This window comes from Corvus hawaiiensis, chromosome 2 (assembly GCF_020740725.1).
Source record: "Corvus hawaiiensis isolate bCorHaw1 chromosome 2, bCorHaw1.pri.cur, whole genome shotgun sequence".
NCBI lineage: Eukaryota > Metazoa > Chordata > Aves > Passeriformes > Corvidae > Corvus > Corvus hawaiiensis.
In genome coordinates this window covers 65492836-65513612 of record NC_063214.1, presented here as the reverse complement: position 1 = coordinate 65513612, position 20777 = coordinate 65492836, and the positions used below count along the sequence as shown (strand labels likewise).

At 38.3% G+C, this 20777-nt stretch overlaps 1 long non-coding RNA gene across 1 annotated transcript in view; it reads right to left on the bottom strand.

The window, feature by feature from the left end:
• Positions 1 to 20777, bottom strand: part of LOC125336992 — a 91401-nt gene that overhangs the window by 34097 nt on the left and 36527 nt on the right. The window contains exons 2-3 of the long non-coding RNA XR_007207901.1: positions 9101 to 9197; positions 6456 to 6584 (exon numbers count right to left, since the gene is read on the bottom strand). This is a non-coding gene — a long non-coding RNA (uncharacterized LOC125336992). The remainder of the gene's footprint in view (positions 1 to 6455; positions 6585 to 9100; positions 9198 to 20777) is intronic.

The following is a 20777-nucleotide window of genomic DNA, read 5'->3' as shown; positions in this document are numbered from 1 at the left end:
GGTCCTGCACCTGGGGAGGAATAACCAGCACAGGCTGGGGGCTGACCTACTGCAGAGCAGCTCTGCTGGGAAGGACCTGGGAGTACTGGTGGATGACAAACTCACTGTGAGCTGGCAGTGCCCTTGTGGCCAGAAGGGCCAGTGGTATCCTGAGGTGCATTGGGAGGGCAGTGACCAGCAGGCCGAGGGAGGTGATAGCCCTGCCTCCGCTTGGCCCTAGTGAGGCCACATCTGGAGAGCTGTGTCCAGGCCTGGACTACTCAATACAAGAAAGGCAAGGAGCAGAGGGTCCAGCAGAGAGCAAAAAGATGTTGAGAGGTCTCGAGGATCTTTTATGAGAAGAGAATGTGAGAGTTGGGCCCGTTTAATCTAGAGAAGACTGAGAAATTATCTCATCAATACATGTATATCTCAAAGGCTGTTGCCAAAAGGAGGGTCCCAGACTCTTTTCAGTGGTGCCAAGCAACAGAATGAGGAGAAATGGCCATAAGCTAAACTACAAGAAGTTCTACCTCAACATGAGGAAGAAATTATTTACACTGAGGTTGGCAGACCACTGGAACAGGCTGCCCAAGGAGGTCATGGAGTCTCCCTCTCTGGAGACATTCAAAACCCACCTGGATGTGCTCCTGTGTAGCCTGCTCTAGGTGACCCTGCCTTGGCAGAGGGGTTAGACTAGATGATCTCCAGAAGTCACTTCCAACCCTAACAATTGTGTGATTCCATGATTCTTGGATGATATAAATAAAACAATTACTTCAAGATAAGTAATCCACTTTATTTTAGAGACTAAAATTTTTTTTCTATTTTTTAATTTTCTGTGGAAGAATTATTGTTCTGAGTTGGAAGGGATCTACAAGGGCCATTGAAGTCCAACCCCAGACCCTTTACAGGACAGCCCTAAGAGCCACACCACATGCCTAAGAGCATTTTCCAAACACTTCTTGAACTCTGTCAGGTGGCGTGCTGTGACCACTTCACTGGAGAGGCTGTTCCAGTGCCCAACCACCCTCTGGGTGAAAAACTTTTTCCTGATATCCAAACTAAACCTCCCCTGACACAGTTTCACGCCATTACTTTATTCTCTAAACTACCAAGGCAAGTCTCTACTCCAGAAACCCATAAAACCCCAATAGTGTCAGAGCCTGTAAATCCACCAGACAAGTCTGCTCTTTGCTAGAAAATCTGTAGAGTGATTGATCTGTAGGTATAAGACAGGTAGATCTTGAGTTCCAACTTCTACGAAGAAATAGCAGACAGAGACTACACCACAAAAATACCCTGAAGAAGACAAGAGCAAGTTAGTTCAGCAAGGAAAGCATAGTGAGACACACATACAGAGAATTCAACAGGCGAAGAGCTTACCCATACCAAAAATGAATAGCAAATATTCAGCCATCAAAAGTGGTTTTGAAGTATGACATACCGTCTGAAGAATGCTATCCCATTCTCTTCAAAATTTATTATATTTTCATGAGTCTAATCAAAATTTGTAAATCGTGTTGGATTATTTTAGGGTATATAACTTTTATTCTCTGGTTTCCAGTAGAGAAAATTAGCAGAAATAATTCATCACTTACAGTGGAAAGCTGAGCTGTAAGACCACAAGGATCTCCTACTTCTCTGTATGCACCTATCTAAATATTTTGACATTTCATCCAACCATGGACATCACTGCAAGTATTCTACACCTTGACAGCCTCCTTAGTAACAGTTCACCCTCCTTCTGTACTCACAAGAGTATCTAATTAGAGTCTTTTCATGTTCATGTAATATGTTAAAGTATGGATTGGCCTAAGAAAAAATACCATTTTCCTTCTTCTGAATGGAGACATTTATAGTCTCAGTTTGCTAACACTTGCCATTTTGTCTCCATATAAACTCTAGTTTCTGGTTTTGCAACTTCATCAAAAGAAAAAAAACAATTGAGAGAGATACATTCAAAGTAAAATCATGTATACTAAGATATAGCCTAGAGTGAGGCATTATAAAATTTCTCAGGAAAAATTTCTCACATTCTTCAGGAGATGAAGTGAATAGTGGTGTTCAGGAAAATTCCCCAAATCAAAGTTATCTGTGCACTATAGCTCAGATCTGTTTTTCCTTTTGGTTACAAAGGCCAGTGCCCCCCTGATCCTCAATAACAGACTGCACCACTTTCTAACACGATTCACCAGTTGTATGTGTAATTCAGCCTAGTTAACATCTCGTTCTTACAGTTGCAGCAGATGCCTTGCGTCTTCCTTTCCTTATAAGGAGAGAACAATGGACTTTTACCTCATTTTCCAGCCAAGTTTTGCATAACCTATCTCAGAATATCACTAAAACAGAACCTTTTTTCCTTTCAAGGGCAGAAGAATAATATATTTTTTTATGTTTCCTCCATTTGAATGATAATATGTACTCTGCATCCACCTCTAAATGAATTATGAATTGCTGGAAGTCCTGAAAAATAACTAAGAGTGCATTTTTAAAGTTATGTTATACCAGTGACCATGTAACTTACTGGAGGCACTAAAAGATCCAGTCATGCATAAGCATCTGAAGAAAGCCTGAGAAGTCTACAAGAGATCCTATTCTAAAAAATACAAGGGAAGGCAGAGGCAATCTATCATGCCCCATAGCTTTGAAAAATTGATAGTACTTGACACTGAGATTATGACACTGCAAGGGCATATTATCAAGCATTTTGAAAAGTGTGCTTTACCACAGCCCTGACAGCATCCCTACCCAGCTCTCCTTTGCACTGCCTAGCTGCATCCCATGACATCTCTGATCATGTCATCAGCGAGTAACAGTAAAACTCTGGAGACATTAAACATGCTGAGATTGGAGAGACTAGAAGCAGATGTGATGCACCAAATATTGAGTAATATTACATATTTGACTGATTGTTGAACTTTGTTCATTTACAGACAAGTTTCTGTTGCATTTCCTTCTCCTCAAGATTTATGTCCTTATTTGCATGTTAATGTGCTTTGAATCAGAGCAGATACTCAGTAAGCAGATATGGGATAAAAGCCCCTTTAAAATTAGACCGTGAAATGCACTCTATGCCTGCTTGTACAATCTGTAAAGATAATGCTGCAGACTACACTCATAATAAGATTGGTATTAAATATACTTTGAATATGACAATGTGATAATATGAAAAGCAGTTCAAGTTCTTTCTAATCTCATTCTCCCCTTCTCAGTAAGAATCATGAAACTCAGACTTGGCCTTTTAATGGGTTAGATATACCTTATCAGAATATTTAAAGTGCTCTGCCAAGTCAAATTTAAGAGGCCAGGCAATACATCATGAAGAGAAACGACATAAAACGCAGCTCAACAAAAAAGGTCTTGACAAGGATATGTTTCTTATGGAAGAATATTAGGTACAAGACTAGGACAAGAAAGTGGGATGTTAGGAAGGCTTTTATTTTTGTTGTTCTGTAGGATAAATGCTGAAGGTGTATCAAGAGCATTTGGTTTCTGCTTTTGTAAGGAAGAAGCATGGTGGGGGAGAATGGTGGATTATCTCTTGGCTAACTGTAAAAACGGCTTCCAAAACAAACGAAGTTTGAGCAATTCCTCAAATGCCAGTCTAATAAATACATTGAAATTACTTTTAGTTTAAACTTTTCACTGTTAATTTATTCCCCTTTCTCCTCTTGCAGATCAATTGCATGTCTAGTTTTTGTCTGTTGTTTAATTAGATTTAGGCTTCTCAGAGTGCACAGAAGAAAAAGCAAGATAGCTAAACTGGTCTGGCAGAACAGAAGAGGCATTCAGTACAGCTGTGCCAGAGTCTGGAGTTTCATTCCTTGTCAGATTTTCTTTCTGTGTACTTGTACAGACTGAGAGGTTGCCCTCTAAATGCTAAATTAACTCTAGTGGAAGACAAAGCTGACTGTAACCATAGCAGAACCAGAGTTCTCAAGTTTTTTTTTAAATGGAAGTTTCTATTTGCAGAGGAGAGAATGTTTTATTAGAATTCTCTTGGTATTCTTATAATACTGGAAATAACAATAAAATGTAACATAGCCTTTTGGGGGTAGGAAAATTTTTTAACAGAAAAATACTTCAAAACATAGTAAGAATGTGGCAGTGGTTAAATCTTTCCAGACAGTAAAACATATTCTACACAGAGATCAATCTGCAGGATTACTTAAACTATACTTAGTTTGACCAAAAAATATTAACAAGCTAGTTTCTTTGGCTCTGTGATGGAAAAGAAGCCTCATTCAGAAAATGGAGATATTAGAAGAATTGCCAATGTTTTTATAAATAAACTTGGGCTCTTATTCAGAGAGAGGGAACATTTCTGAGCTTCTGGGAAATAAAAAGTCACCCAGGAACCACAGTCTTGGAGACATTTGAAATGACCCGTGAATTTATTGCAGCCAACAACAGCTCAGGTAAATCAACAGATAATAAATTCTTCCTATTCCATCAGGAAAAAACTTCTGCTACTGAATATCAGATCCATAACATTCTTAGACACTGTTTTTGGGGTTTTTTCAGTAAGATCTTATACAAGATAATTATTTTTTCTATACACCTAGGAAATAACCCCCTTTAAGTTTTCTGATGAATGCTTTTATCAGGTTACGCGTAAACAAAGGTTCCATTTCAGCCTCAGGAGAGAAAAGTTCTGCTCGTTTAGGTGCTTGGAGCTGTCAAGAAGGTAGATTAGGTGCAGCACACAAAATGAATTTTTGAAAGGATCACTAGCTAAGAACAAATGGTAGTCATTAGAGAAGCCTACAGCCTGGTTCAAAGAATCTCGTTAGGCCTCCTCTGCTGACAGGCTCATCAGCTGATTGCAAAGAAAAGTTGCTCACAAAAGAAGAAATCATAGCCTAACTATGAAGAAATGCCAGTAAGTCAAAAATTCTCTGATGGCCTTGTGGAAACCCATACCTTTCATCCATCCTTAATACTGGTTTCCAAGTGTGAACTTAGTGGCAAGAATTTTGTGGACTACAAGGGAGTGAAGCCATGACTTGTTACGTTTAATTTCCTTTACCTGTGCGGCCAAAGGGTCTTTATCTTGCTCTAGCACTGTTGAAGCATGTAAATCTTAAAGGCATATGAATCTTGGATTGCTTCTGGAGATGTTTCTAGTAAGATTTCCAGTGAGTGTGCTGGAAGAGATGCACAAAGGACCACTCCTATAAGTATGCTGGCATACTTAGCTGAGTAATTCATTCACTGCATAAAATTGTTATTTAATAAAGTCCCTGATGAGATAGCTACTTCAGGCTGTATAACTTTCAAAACAACAGCTTTTGTACATTTTCTGCAACTGTATGTACATTTTGCTGTTCATGATTCATACATATATCAAATACAACGCCTAAAAGTCTTTTCTGTTGACATTGCCAACTTGATTAATCAAGTCTTGTTGATTTTTCAGTCCTTCAAGTTCTGCCTTGAAAGAGAAGAAATCAAGTTTAAGCTTTCAATTATGGATGCTTGCTCACTAAATGTCACAGCAACAAATTCGTCACACTCTCAGTAAGCTAGCACTTCAGAACACACTGTAAACTTTGATTCGAAATGAGAGAAAAATCATGTCCTTATGTTCCTTTCCCCACTTTTCAGATTCTTTTTCACCCTTTATAACTTTCCCCCAGGATCCAGAAACACCTTCTGGGTCCTCTGAAGTGGAATTCATATTGTATGGGTACTGCTAGCAGGACTAAAACCACAGGCTTTGTAGTGGCTTTGTTGCTTCTCAGGACTGAGTTTTGCCAGGCTTGCCTTGCTTGAAATAATTTTGACCAGTCTGTTGCTTTTCTCTAGAGTTTGTTTAGATGTAGCATTTTTTTTTCCTAATGAACAGGTGGATAAGCCTAATTCATTTTCCTTTTATTAATCTCTGTATGGTGTAAGAATAATTTTTAAAGACAGTAATTTACAAGTAGTCCTTCCTGAAAGTGAAACATTCATGTTGCTGAGATAATGATGGAGTGCAGCAGAATATGGGCCTGGTATGGAGCAAGGGCCTTTAGCTGGGAAAAACCCTGTAAAAGGATTACGGGACCAGGATTACAAGAAAATGGGCACAGGCTGGCACTGGAAATCTAGAAACTGGAAGGCTATAAAAAACTTGCAGACACAAAGCTTGGTAAAAGCAGTTTTAGGTGTAAAAAATAAAAAAAAAATTAACATAGATAAAAACACCATCTAAAATAAGTTCAGATATAATGAGAACTTGCAGACCAGAGACAAAAGAGCAAGGTGTAGCACTTGTTAGCAAGTTAATAAAGAAGATCCCAAATGGCTCCTAAAGTACAGAAGAAAAGCTATAATTATGATCATATTTCTCCCAGCAATGGGTTCAGAATGTTGACTATACGCCCCCCACACATACAGAATTAAATCATTCATTTTATAATCCAGAAGTGTATTGGAAGAATGACCACACGACCAGCATAAAACCAAATAAGCAAATAACAAAAAACTACCTACTGGCACCATATTTGAACTGCTGGGTCCAGTTCTGGGCTCCTCAGTACAAGAGGCACATGGACCAGGAGACAGGGCTGATTTCATCAAGGAAGCATGAAGACAATGGAGCTCCTGGAACATCTCTCCTGTCAGGAAAGGCAGAGAGAGTTGGGACTGCTCAGCCTGGCAAAGACTCAGGAGGATCCTACCCATGTGTACAAATACCTCATAAGGGGAGTAAAGAAGATGGAGACAAAACCTCAGTGGTGCTCATGGACAGGACAAGAGACAACAGGCATGAATTGAAATACAGAAAATTGCAATTAAACATAGGAAAAAAATTCTTCACCATAAGGGAGACACAGGTTTCACAGGGAAGTTGTGGTCTCCATCCTTGGAGAAACCCAAAACCCAGTGGGACACGGCCCTGAGCAAACTACCTCGGTCTGTTTTGAGCTGGCCAGTTGGACTAGGTGCTCTTCATGAGTCCTTTACTACCTCAGCATCCTGTGATACTGCAATCATGTGTGAATCTATGATTCTATGAAAAGGGGAAGAGTGTGTAAAATTTTTAACATTTTTCTGTAGATGCTAAGAGAGACAGCAGAGAAATTTTCCTATTTTTACAGCCGCCTGTGAAAGTCTCCTTTCTCATGCTAACCAGCTGGGAAAACGGTTTGAGGTTTTGTAAACTATCTCACAGGTGCAAGCTGTTTGTGTCCTTGTTTTCCACACTGGGAAAAATATTTTGGAAATGGATGTTATGCTGCTCAGCCAATCCCTCTGGGAGGCGGATGGTCAAGCATCCAATGGTTTTACGCCACCCTTGCGAACAACGCTGTATAAGCTGAATTATATAATTAAATATAGCCATTTCTGGCCTTTGAACCCCATCCTGGATCGGTGTCGTTCTTGGTATAACAGCGACATTTTTCTTCCTGTATTACTGCTTTTTTTTATTTAATAGTTACATCTGGACTAATAATAATTCACTGATGAAACTGTTAAGATGCTAATGATAAATTAGTTTACATGTAAGTTGTTTTTCTTTTTCTAAAACATGATTTTGAGCATAATAGTATTTCCAAAGTGCATATGTAGTGTACATGGAGTGTAGTCAGTGACTGGGCAATGTATTCACTAAGAGAGCTTATTTTGTCAGGGATCATACTTATCACTGCTTCACTTCTCTAGAGTGATTAAATCTTCTTTTTTAAAGGGTTATGTTCTAGTTTGTTGAAGGTCAGTCCAGTCACATAGACTGTTCCAGCTCTAATACAATGTGACTAGCTGACAAAGAGTTTTTAAGAAGTTTGCTACCCTTATTCACAACTAAGAGCAATCATGGTAATTCTCAGGTTACAGCAATAACTGGAGCATACTTTATTAGGTTTATGTTGCATGTGCAGTAGCCACAGCTACTTGGTATTTTTTTGTGAAAAGGGGTTTTTTTTGTTTGGTTGAGGGTTTTTGTCTGTTTGGGGGTTTCTTGGCTTTTTTTACTAGACTTGAAATAGGTTTCCACATTATATTTTACAGGGTTTGGGTTTTGCTGACTTTCTCTATTGGCAGTAATAGTGTCCTAGTTTGGAAAACACAACTGTCAATTACTATGAAGCAGCTCTGAGTTGCTGATTGTTGCCTTTGGCTAGAAGGGTGGATGACACTGAAAGATCTCATAGGATGCTCAATGAAAAAGTAAACACAGAAGAAAATGAGAACTTGTAAGTGCCACAGAAAGAACAGAGAACTCACTGATCAGGAAAAATAAAACAAACATTTCCAAAGCCTCAGAATGAGAGGCAATTTTAATTAAAACTATTATGTCCTATGGAATAGAAGTCAAAGCCCACCCGATTGCTTTTTGATATTTACAGAGAAACCAGATGGATTTTGTAGCACAGAAGATATCAGAAGACTACAATTAAAGATGGAAATCTCATAACAGATCTTAGATATGAAAATCTCTCTATGAAAAGTTCTGGCCAGCAGGTATTTTTTTGTGAACTAACATTAGCCTCAAAGTGAGCATCATATAGAATTTCTGTGTCATACTGGATGATATAACTCCCTTGGCAGAAAAAATAAGAGACAAGGTCAATAAGTATGAAAAAAGAGCTGCAAATATTTATACATCTTGGAAACAAATAGTCTGGAATTTTTCCACTACTAAACACAACAGAACTGATCATAATTGGCAATTTCTGATTCAAAAGGTAATGTCATCATTTTGTCAGTCTTTGCTTCTGTTGATAATTCCAAATTATGCTTGCAAACAGGGAATTATTTTTCTGCCACAGAACTTTTTCTTTTTTAGTGTTTAATGCATATATTTTAGATCACATATCATCTTTTCTGGTTACCAGCAGAATGGATATGCTTCTATTGTATAATATATAAGTGTACAAGACACATCAAAAGGCTTATACATGAAATGTGGTACTGTGTAACAGCAATGATTCTAAACCCTGGTGCTTTAGTCAGCAACCAAATACTGAAAATCTGAAAAAGGAGGAATTGCAATGTTTGCCTGGGGTTAAGTGGGCCAACCATCTGGTTTTAAATATAGCAAGACAGTAAAATTTGCTTTTTGTGTTATCATGAAAGCAAAAGCAGCTGCAGTGGAACATACAGGTGGGATATTTGAGACAGAGAGACTAACCTTCTTGTACAGTGCTGGAATGCTGCTAATGAGTCTTCTGAGAATAAAACCAATGTTCATGCAGAAGCAATTTCTGACTCTGTCAGTCAGTTTCACCCTGGATAAAGACAAGCAACACTCAGAGTACTTGCTATTGCTTCTGTCAAAAACAAAAACAACATTGAAACTCATAATAAATTCTTGTGTTTAGTGAAATATTACATGAGCCCAGCCAGTCACAGCAGTAGGCAAAGATGCCAGCTTTGGCTTTGTTCACTATCGGCATTTCTGTCACATGTCATCAAAGGGACCCCCCAAGTCTTTGCTCCCCTGTCCTTCTCTTATAGCTCCCATGCTGGGTCTCCATGATGAGAGTCATACTCTAATCAATCAATATCTGCTACCACTGCTTCTAGCTGAAGAACAGTGTATCACATCACCAGTCCTTCTGTTAATTAAAGTGGATCCTGCTTGTGACATTTATACAACAGATTAAAAGATAATGTAAGAAAAAAAGGCTTTATTTAAGCTGCAGCTTCATTCAGCTCTTCACCATGGGAATTTTCTCTAATTCAACTGTTTTACATACACTATAGCAAGAATAATTAAGCTGAAAGGGAACAAAGAGTCAACTGACATGACAACTGGTGGACATCTTACTGAACAGGGAGCCTCCCTAGAGCTGGTGAAATGGAAACAGATCCAGCACAGTATCTCTTCTCCTGGATTTCTCTGTTAAGCCCCTGAATTAAGCAACTTTGTCCACTCAGGCTATTGCCTACTGAAGTAAATGTCCAGGACTGTTCTCTGACATCCAAGTAACTCATACAGAACAGCCCACATCATATACTGAATATCTAAACCCTTGAAAATGAGATGACCTCAGTAAAAAACTATTTCAAATGCCCATAGTCTTTTTGACTACTGGGAACTGGTACAGTTTAAGCAGCAGAAATTTAAGTGTATGGGAACATTCTTTCACTGACACAGTTAATTATAGTAAGAACCAGTGATTGCTTTCAGTAGATAGAAACCAGCTAAACTGATTGGTAACAAATTCTCACAGAATAAAGCAGGAGAACTAGGTCCTAGACTGACTATGATTTCTATTTCATAAGGCATAACCTTCGCTCTTTCTATTGATGGTAATCTGTAACACCATACAGAATAAAAATTCTGAGGCTAGGAGAACTTAGCTTTAGCATGCACTTTTCACACTGTAAAAAGCAATGAACTCATATTTACCAAGATATCTATTTCACATACATAGCACAGAAACCCATCAGTTTCAACTTTTTCAAGCGTTTGTGAGAAATAGAATGACTTGTAAGAAAGATTCTCAGTTTTGCACCTTAACATGGAGAATCTCTGATTTCTTTAAAGAAAGTGAAAATCAGTAATTGAAACTGAAAAGCTGGCTTCAAATTTCTATTCTGATGTAATGAGACTGTACTCTAATGATCAGCACACCACAGCTCCTAGGTGTGCACATTGTGAACCAGACATTTTCAGACATATGGAGTGAGTAAATCTGAGCTGAATATTTTTATGAGTTCTTGTTGCATGTTTTCTTCCCAAATGCTTCCTGAACATAAGGACTATCTCAAGATGAATTACTTTTTTCCTCCCTTCCTAATGCCTCCTATAGTCTTACTGAGCTCAACATGTCAGAAGAATAGATGGGCTAAAAGGAACAACAACAAACAAACCAAAAACCCCACAGATTCATGAACTGTCTGCACTTCACCTCTATAGAAGTCTTTCTATGGCTAATGTGCCTGACATTTTTCCTGTTCTGGCGCTGGCACACTAACCCCTTTTCACGTCCCCAGAGGTTTACATTCTCAAAGTGTTGGTAGATCTTCAAAGTCCTGGATCCATTAATAAGCTGTGTTGAAAGCTTTTGCAATTGAAATTCATCAGATGATCAAAGTCTTCATTTGAAGCACTCTGAGAATTACTCATATAGTGAGAGGTATTCAACAAATTCCTCCCCCTGTCAAGTGTGCACTGTAATCACTGAACTCATGGAAAAAAAGGAGACACATTCGTCCCAGGGACATTTTCTGATCATACCTTTGTACAAGTTTCTAGCCCCCCTTTAAAAGAGATTGAGGTCCCAGTTGAAGATGGGCACCTCTGGCAGTCTCAGGAAAGGTTTTTAGCTTCTTTGAAATAAGAAAAATTATTTCTACCACCAGCATTTCCTCTCTGCTTTCCTGTGGTTAATTCCTAAGTATCTCATTGGTTAAAGTGAGGCTCTCATGCTTGTGTATCTATTTCCTGAGAACTTCTCAGTCAGGGGTGCAATGTACCTAAAAGTTAGGTTTTGCTACTGCAAATTCCTCTGGGAATCTTAACCTTAATGCCTGTTGCTACTCACTTCATGACACGTCTTTTTGGAGATTCTCTGGATGTCAATGAAACTTGCCCCCAGACAGCCCGGAAAAACACCAGAGAGAAGTTCTATCTTGTGCCTCTCTTCAAGTTTGCAGTATTAAGTTCATGACCAGTCATCCCAGAATTAACAGTAATTATCCTTATTGCATGATATTTATTACAGTGGGAAAACAAACATATAAATACCAAACAATTTCTAGTAGAGCAGAGTACAAGTCATGACCTGTTTCAGTTTGGGAGCACACTTGAACTGTCCATTTGCAGTGCATAAATTGCAAAGCTCTGATGGAGTATTGACTGATATAATCAACGAGATTTTGTAGCACTCTCTAATATTTCAGGCGCAGCTGAGCTTTACTGAATTTTCTCAAGTGTTCAAAAAATTACTGAAAGCCTGAATGAATGCAAAGTAGCACATGCATTCCCCATCAGATGGTTACCAACAGTGTGACAGCTATATTAAGCAGAGATAATTACTGCTTATAATCCAAGAGACAGGATTTTTTTGGTGCATATGTTTGTTCATACAATGATTACCATGTATAAGAATGAGGATACAAGGCAATAACAGATTTCTTCCCTTTGGGAATGTTTGTGAGTCATATTACAATAAAAAATGAGTTCTTTTTGCACATGTACATAAAAATGCTACTTATTATGTAAATTCAGTCTGCCCAGCATTAACTTACCTCTGTTATTGAAAAACACTTCAACCTAAGGGCCCCAGGTCCACACTGCGGGGGTGCAGCTGAATGACTTTCCTATCACTCACATAAAAATAAATTAATTAAAATGGAAGTGATCATGAATCAAGGCTACGAAGAAATTTTTATCCACATAAACTGTCTTAATATAGCCTAATATATGCAGAAAGTCTATCTAATTACCATAGCACATTGAGATTTCTGGGATGGCACAAACACTCAAAATAAAGCAGAGTGATTATCTAATTAATGTTTAATTGTAGCTACCAGTTATTGTCCATCAAGTCTCTGGGTGCATATGCCTCCTTTTTTCTTGTCCAAACATAAAAGTTCCAAAGACTTACAAAAGAGTTTGGGGTTTTTGGAGGGATTTTTTTTGTTGTTTGTTTGTTTTTTAAAAGGCAAGCTCAGAGAACAAGAAAAAACCTACTTTGTTCTGCTAATCCACAATTCAGGGATGGCCCAGATATTTGGCTTCAACTTGTCTTTGGAGTGGAGCTGTGCTTTAAAATTTTTAAAGTCCTCTTCCACAGGATTATTTTGTTCCTCTGCTAAGAACGTCAAAATAAATTTTAACCTTTTCTATTTATTTTTAAAATGTGATGTACTTGTTTACTTTAACTAAAACAACTTTACACTGTAATATATGTGAAATACAAAGCTAGGGCTTTACAACAAACCAAACATTATGAAACAGTAACTTAAACAACTTGGTAGGACCATTAAAATATATATATAAAATTTTGTTGATTTTTTTTAACTGGGGGGTTTTATTTTAATTATTATCAAATATTTTATAAGGGAGAATGTGAAAGCAATTTTGGTTTAATATGTTATAAAATACATGTAGGCTGGTTTTTTTAATTAATTAACTCACTGTAATTAATTTCATGAGTGGCTAAGCCACAACTCTTGAGACAAGTGGTGAAAAGAAATTCATGAGACAAAAGTAGAATTCAAGGTTCTATTCCTGGCAAGATCTTGGCTGGTTAATATTAATGCTTCCCACATGTGCAAAGTCTTATGTGTTATAGATGTCTGGATACAGCTGAGCTGCTGAACAGTTCTCTCAAGGCTGTACTTTAGAAGGATTCAAAAACTCCATTTTCCTCCAACCTAGTCAGGCAGATAAGAAACGCCCTACACAGATTTGCAGTTAGCACCACACTGAGGACATGGTGGGTCACCACCTCACTTTAAAACAGTGCCAAGAATGCACACTTTGGTTGAAGGAGATAGGGGCTTCTCTTTGAGAAGGTTCATATCCATTGCTCTGTTCCACCAGAAGGAATGCCCAACACTTAAGTCCATGAGCTATTCTGAATTAAGGTATTTTCCATACTCCTCTCATTATGTCCCCTCTTGGGTACAGCTGTTGGCTGATTGCTGGGGCGTCTACCCAAAAGGGTCTCATGCTCCCCATGCTCATACAAGTTGCTGCATAGGTAGATCAAAAGTCCATCTAGCGCAGGAGCCTGCTTGCCATGCTAGCCATGAACTGTTACTCTAAGAAAAGTAATGTGTAAGATGTGTAAGGCTTTTCTCTAACACTTTCCCCACTCCAACTATTTTTGACATAATAAAATTAATGTAGTCATTTACCACCTTTTAGATCACAATCAGGGCCATCACTTTTGTGACTGTAGATTTCTTAAAGAAAAAATTACATAATTTTTAAAATTACACCTTACAGAGCTAAGCCATTAAAATATTAGAAAATAAAATCCCAAGGATTCAGTGAGCCCCTCTTGAATATGTACAATCTGATATGTGCATGTCTGTGCTGCAGTGCAAAATGATTGACGAATGAAAGCAAGCAGTAATTATTCCTCTCAATAAAGGAGTAGCTTAAAGTACATTAATAATTACTGAACCATCTAATATTTTACCTACATCAGGTAAATTATGAGCAAGGAAAATTAGTAGGATGCCTCCTCTATAATCAAGAAGAATATTTGGTGACAGTGGTTATTATTATCAAAACCATCTTCATTGAACAACTGCACTAGTGACAAATTATGTTTATATTTGTATTGATCACACTTATTTACCATGACAACAGTAATACTGTTAGTGTTAAGCACAGCTATTGTTATGCATTTACATGGTACTTCACAAACACATGCTTAAATACCTGGCACAAGTTTTTTTTCCATTAAAAAGTTCAATAATATTCAACATAATCAGTCCAATATCTACCCTAAAGGACTAACAATCAGATTAAGCAAGAGAAAAACCAGATACAGAGTGATAATTTACATAACAGATTACCTGAGGAACTACTGGGGAGAATGGAAAATTAGGAAGGACACCTGAAAGAATTTTGAGATTTAATAGGGAACTGGAAGAAAAGAAAAAAGCTCACAAATAAATAAATTTAAAAAAAAAAAACAAACCCACACTATAGAGGAAAAAGAATGGAGAATGGTAGAATCAGCAATAACAAAACAGGCAGAAAAGGAGAAAAGAGACTAGGCAGGGATATGAAGGTGATTACTTGCCACGTCAGCTAGCCAGAAGCTAATTTACTGCCACTGTCTCTATAAACACTCAGCCCCCACAAACGGTGGGTACTTTTAGTTCATTCATTCATTTCCTGGTGTTCTCACTATAAGCTGAACACACAGACACACAAGATGTTGACCTGCAGCAACTTGTAATTGCTGATTAGCTGTCCTGTATCTTGCACGTATGTCTGACCTTTCAGATGCTTCAGATGACCCTTCATGCTCCCGAAGACCCTGTATGACAGAGCATGAACTGTGTGGCCATACCCGCTGGGTAATCAATTCAGTAAGTTAACGTGGTTAAGATAACACCTAGCAATTTCTCCACTGTGGACAGGTTCTTAAATGGTTTATATAACCAAGGAACAAACATAGCATTTGTTTAAATAAAACATTGGTTTTTCTCAGTTCAGCACAAGTTTTAGAATGTACTTCCTCTGCAATTTTATACTCCTACCCTATAGAATTACAAAACCATAAAGTGTGCTATATTGGAAGGGATTTCTTGAGGCCATCCTGCTTCTGCTCAAAGCACGGCAAATTAAGCGGGTGGCTAAGGGCATATTCTGTAAGGTTTTGAGTATCTCCATAGATAGAGAATCCACAACCCCTCTGAGCAGCTTGCTCCAGCATTTAACCAATCTCACAATAAGAAATTTTCCTTCTTTCTAATAATATTTTTCAGCATTCCAACTTATATTATATTCCAAGTTATAGGCAACAGCAAGGGCTCCCCATGGCCTGTTCTTCTCAAGGCTGAAAAATCCAGCCCTCACAGTCCCTCCTTGTACTCCAAGTACTGAAGTCCCCTCACTGGCTTGGTGACCTCAGTATGTCAATGTCTTTCTTGTACTGGAAAGCTCAAAACTGGAATGAAATGTACTTTCACAAGTGTTGAATACATGGCAATAATCAATTGCTTTGACCTGCTGCCTACACACTTGCTGTCCAGTATGAGGCTGTCCCTCTTTGCTGCAAGGGCACAGCAAAGACTTACCTTGAACTTCCTCCCCACTAGCACCCTCAGGTCTTTTTCTACAAAACAACTCTACCTTCTCAGGTGCAGAAATGCACTTGCCTTAGGAAACAAGTAATCACCCAAACTCACTGCAGAACTGGGTATTTCTAGGCTGTTACTTCAGAGAGCTTTGAATTGAAAACTACACTGTTCTGAGTTCTGAACTCTGTCATGAGCAGAGTTCATAAGCAGAAAGGAGATATTTCTAAAGTAAATTTTTAATGCTATTTTAAAAAACAATGGGGATTTTTAAGCAAGTTTAAGATAATAGTTCAGCTTAATTTTCTTTTAGTACCATAGTTAGAAATTAAATATCAGAATTGATAAATGAGATCATTAACCTACTGTACACTGCCATCATTGCAAGATTTTCATATTGGTATAAATAAAACTCAAAAAAAGTAAAGAATTTAGGTGCCTCCAAAACAAAATCTCAAGCAGAAAAAAACCCCAAAACTGTTAGAGGAAAAAAAACAAGTATATTACCTCACCTTGTACATGACCAAAACTCTCAGGCCTCTCTGAGTCACCTCTCACTTGCTCTACTCACAACACTCAAGATTCGGGTGCAATTTCTTGCAAATACTTGAACTGGAAGTGGCATGTAAATAACACAGTAACACTAACTTTCCAATCTGGTTGCAGAAATATGGACCAGAAAGTATGAGTTTGAATCAGTAGACCTCCATTGCACAGACGAAGGCATGATTGTATCCACAGGTATGGATATATCCATGGATGTTGATTGACTTCGTACTATGTACTCAGTAGCATACCTAGACCGTGGGCTTTTGAAGAGAATGATTAAGCAGCAAAAATTTGTGTAAGGAGACACTCAATTTTAAGAAGCATTGAGAGACATAGAAAATACTTCAGGTGCAATATCCAGATATAGAAGCATAGAATAGTTTTGGTTGGAAGGGACATTTAAAGATCATCTAGACTAGCACCCCTGCAATGAGCAGGGACAACTTCAACTGGATCAGGTTGCTCAGAACTCCATCCAATCTGACCTTGAATGTTTCCAGGGATAAGACATCTATCACATCTCTGGGCAACTTGTTCCAGTGTCTCACCACTCTCATCCTAAAAAAATTTATCTCGTATATCTAGTCCAAATCTAGTCTCTTTTCATTTAAAACCATTACCATTTGTCATATCACTACAGACTCTGATAAAAAGCTTGTCCCTGTCTTTCTTATAAGCACCCTTCAAGTACTGAAAGGCTACAAAAAGGTCTTTTTAAAGCCTTCTCCATGCTGAACCAGGCCTTCTCAGCCTGGTCTCATAGTAGAGGTGGTCCATCCTTCTTACAATTTTTGTGGCCCTCCTTTGGACTCACTCTAACAGGCTGATGTCCTTCCTGTGCTGGAGACCCCAGAGCTGGATGCAGCACTCCAGGTGGGGTCTCAACAGAGCAGAGGGCCAGAATCACCTCCCTTGACCTGCTAGCCATGCTGCTTTCCATGCAGCCCAGAATTTGATTGGCTTTTTGGGTTGCAAAAACACAAAACACATGCCAGCTCATGCCCAGCTTTTCATCCACCAGTATCACCAAGTCCTCATCAGGGCTTCTCTCAGTCCATTGATCCCTCAACCTGTACTGATACCAGTGTTTTACTGACCCAAGTGCAAAACTTCGCAAGCTCTTCCAGGTCTCAATCGGGTTCCAGGTTCTATATGCAAGAGAATATGTGAAAAAATACAAATTCAGGCTTAGAAATTTTAGAAGCCAAATACTCATTTCAGAAGGTACTCTGTACTCCATAAGCTGGAAGACATTATATTTTTCTAAGGTCACCCAGCCCTGACATTATAAAGATCAATAGATCTTGACTGAGTTATAAATTCACGAAGGTTGTACACTTATCAGCCATGTAGTTCTTCTATGAGGAGTTAGCATGAGCTATTGTAACTCTTGAACCAACAGTATAGTGGAAATAACAATAAACGTTCTCCCAGCACAGGTTTTTTTCCTTTCTCATTGATGTGCATTTATTGTAAAAACTTTTGAAAGTCTCCAGCCAGGAACTAATATTGCTCCCCTTATGCCCATCAACTCCCTAGAATTCCCTTTATCTATACTGTTCAACATTTTTAACTCTCACACAGCAATTTTTCCTAAACAGTGACAGTGTCATAGCTGAAGATTCCAAACAGTCATAGAAAAGTTATAAATTCCGCTGTCAAAGAATAACAGTTCATAGAGTGATACCTATATCACAAAAAGAGCAAAAGCCTTGTGTAGTCCTTATACGCCCCAAGCATCCAAATACTAAATTGGTTAAAACACCTTTTGGCCCAGCATGAGTGAGGCATTATTTACTAAGCCAAGAACAGATAAAAGCACAAGCCCATGTTCTCAGTTCCAAGCCTGACTGTGAGTAAAAATGTGGAAGGCACAGTCATTTATCCACCTACTAAGATTAAACCACTGGATGAAATATCACTGTTATTAATTTCTATGGTGCCTAAGCTTCCATTATGGCCAGTGAAAAGAGAGGTCTCAGAGCTCAGCCTAAAGAAGACCTGTTCATCGCCCAGATGAAAAGCTGCTTCAGCACTATCTGTATTAATTAGATCCCCCTTAACATTATGATATGTAGCTCGCATATAGATATGTGCACTGCAGACACCTTATAGTCAGGAGTCTGAACCTGGAACAGAACCCTACTTTTTGTCTTCTCTCATTAATTTTTTCTAACAAGAACCAAACTCCAATTTGTTGGCACTCGGGAGAAAAAATGGGATCAAGTCTGGATTTTCCTACTAGTGCTTAAGCATAGACCAAGCAGTACTGTGAAATATTGAATAAGATATGGTTAGATATATTTTGCGTCCTTGATTAGAGCTTTCACCCACAGTCCTTAATTCAGTAGCCAAGCAATTTAAAGCTAAACTCCTAATTTTCAGGTATTGGAGTATAAATCTAACTAGGGAAGGGCAATATTCTCCCAGATAAGAAAATAAAGCCAGAAAGAAAGCACAGCAGACTCACAGTCAACAAATCTTAACACAGGCAAGTCAGCACATTGGAGTTGCTGAGGAGGCTTACAGAAGCTTTCTCCAAAGTGTCCTTTGTGAGATCTGTCAGCTTGTCTTGTCAGCTCTGAGCATCATGCAACTGCATATGCTACTCCTGGTGAGGGCAAATGCGCCAACTGAAAACATCATTGCTTCCAAGTCTCAAAACTGCTTTATTTCAGAAAATCATAGAGGAAAAGGTCACCTTGAAAGCTACAGTGTAGAGAGAAAGGCAAGTGTCAGGCAGGCACAGTTCCATCGGAGAAAGGCCAGAAAGATATAATCTGGAAAGCAGATCAGGGACTTGCCTAGAAGTGCGAAAACTGACGGACCCTACTTTCAGCTGTGCCTGCATTGCAGTGGGCACAGTCGATAACAGGCATCACAGACAAACTTCACAGCATCCTGACTCTGTTCCTGGGCCAAGTCCCAAATGTGGATCACAGCAAAGCCTGGAGGCAATTTTGGCAACAAGTTGAAAATTATCCCAACAGGCTGCCACCAGCTGAGTATTGCCAGCCTATACAGCATGCCTGCTACTTTTTCTCCATCTTTGATGTGCACCTTGTGCTGAGTACTTCAGGCTTATCCAGAAATGTCTGGGTTGCAGCCAGACCTTTGGCAGGGAAGCAAAATGGAGGAAGCACGACAGAAAAGCCACCACAATTCACCATGCATGGTGGAAAATTCAGTCATGGCACTGAATGCACATTTAATGCTTTTTACTTGAAAAGTGCAACACGATATGTGCATTCCCACTACACACGCGATCAAATTTTACTTTGCCATGTTTATGCCTTTGATGTCTCTGTCTTTTATGTCTTCAATTCTTGTTGCAGGGTGAGCCTGTCCAATTTAATGTTTTTAAACACTTAATACATTGTAAGAGGCAGGAAAAAATTTGGGCTAGGGATATATATTTGGGAAGAGAATGTGAAGATCTGTGAATAAGTGTTATTTTTCAACCCACATCTTACACCTCTCCTTCAGCTGTTGAGCAGCTTCTTGTTTAACAAAACAGCAACACTTCTGGGACCTGAAATGGTGTCAGTGGGTATAGATTAGTAAAAAATAGAACATTTGATAAAGAAAAAGAAAAATATCTACCCCAGATATTCTACTCTAGGATCTCAAATAAAAACTTACTCTGTGCATATTTTACCCTCTTCCAATGCACCTGCTTTGACCTTTTGCTTTTGAACAAAAGCAGGAAATTAGATCTGAAAGATTCCTAAGCCATCGTCTTAAAAATATGCAGTCTCCTCAGCAAATACCATTATATTTACGGAGCTACAATCTTGACTTTTGTTCTGGACTGACCCAGTCTTTAACCACAACTTTATTATTTACTCCATTCTGGAAAAAGAATTAATAACTGCTTTTGTGAGAACAGCAAAGTAATCACAAGTGGTTGAGACAACTTCCTTTTAAATGCGTTTAAATTTAAATTTGAAATATTTTTACAAAAGTATCGCATGTATTAGTAGCAGCATATTTCTTAGGTCTGATATGTTAGATTAATAAAGGATTTCCCAGTGTTTTCAAGGAGAAATTGATCTCCTTTTTATTTCACCTGAGCAAACTATTCAGTCATATGATCCCTTGTAAATTTCCACTCTAATCTGTGTTTAGTTATGTCTTTGAACTCAGGTATTAGCATCAGAAAAGTATAGCTTAAAGTGACCATACCTCTCAAGCCAAAAACATGTAATATTGCTCATTAATGTGAGAGGACGAACTCTTCATTTTTAGATTATTAAAGTAGAAAAAGGATTGGCTAGTACCAAACTTCTTTTTTAATAACTTGAGATAATAGTCACATGGTTTAAAGATAAAGTGGAACATCACTTTCTTTTGTCAGTATAAATCACTGTGATTTATATAAGGTTTTCCCAGAGAATAATTATGCAAAAAAAAAAAAAATCCTCGTCATAGCTTTCTGGAAAATCTAGTTCAAATTCCTGGAGCCCTTTTACTCTGTAGTGTTTATCACCTTGATTGGTACAGAACAGTAAATCTCAAGAGAACGCTGTAGGTACTATTTT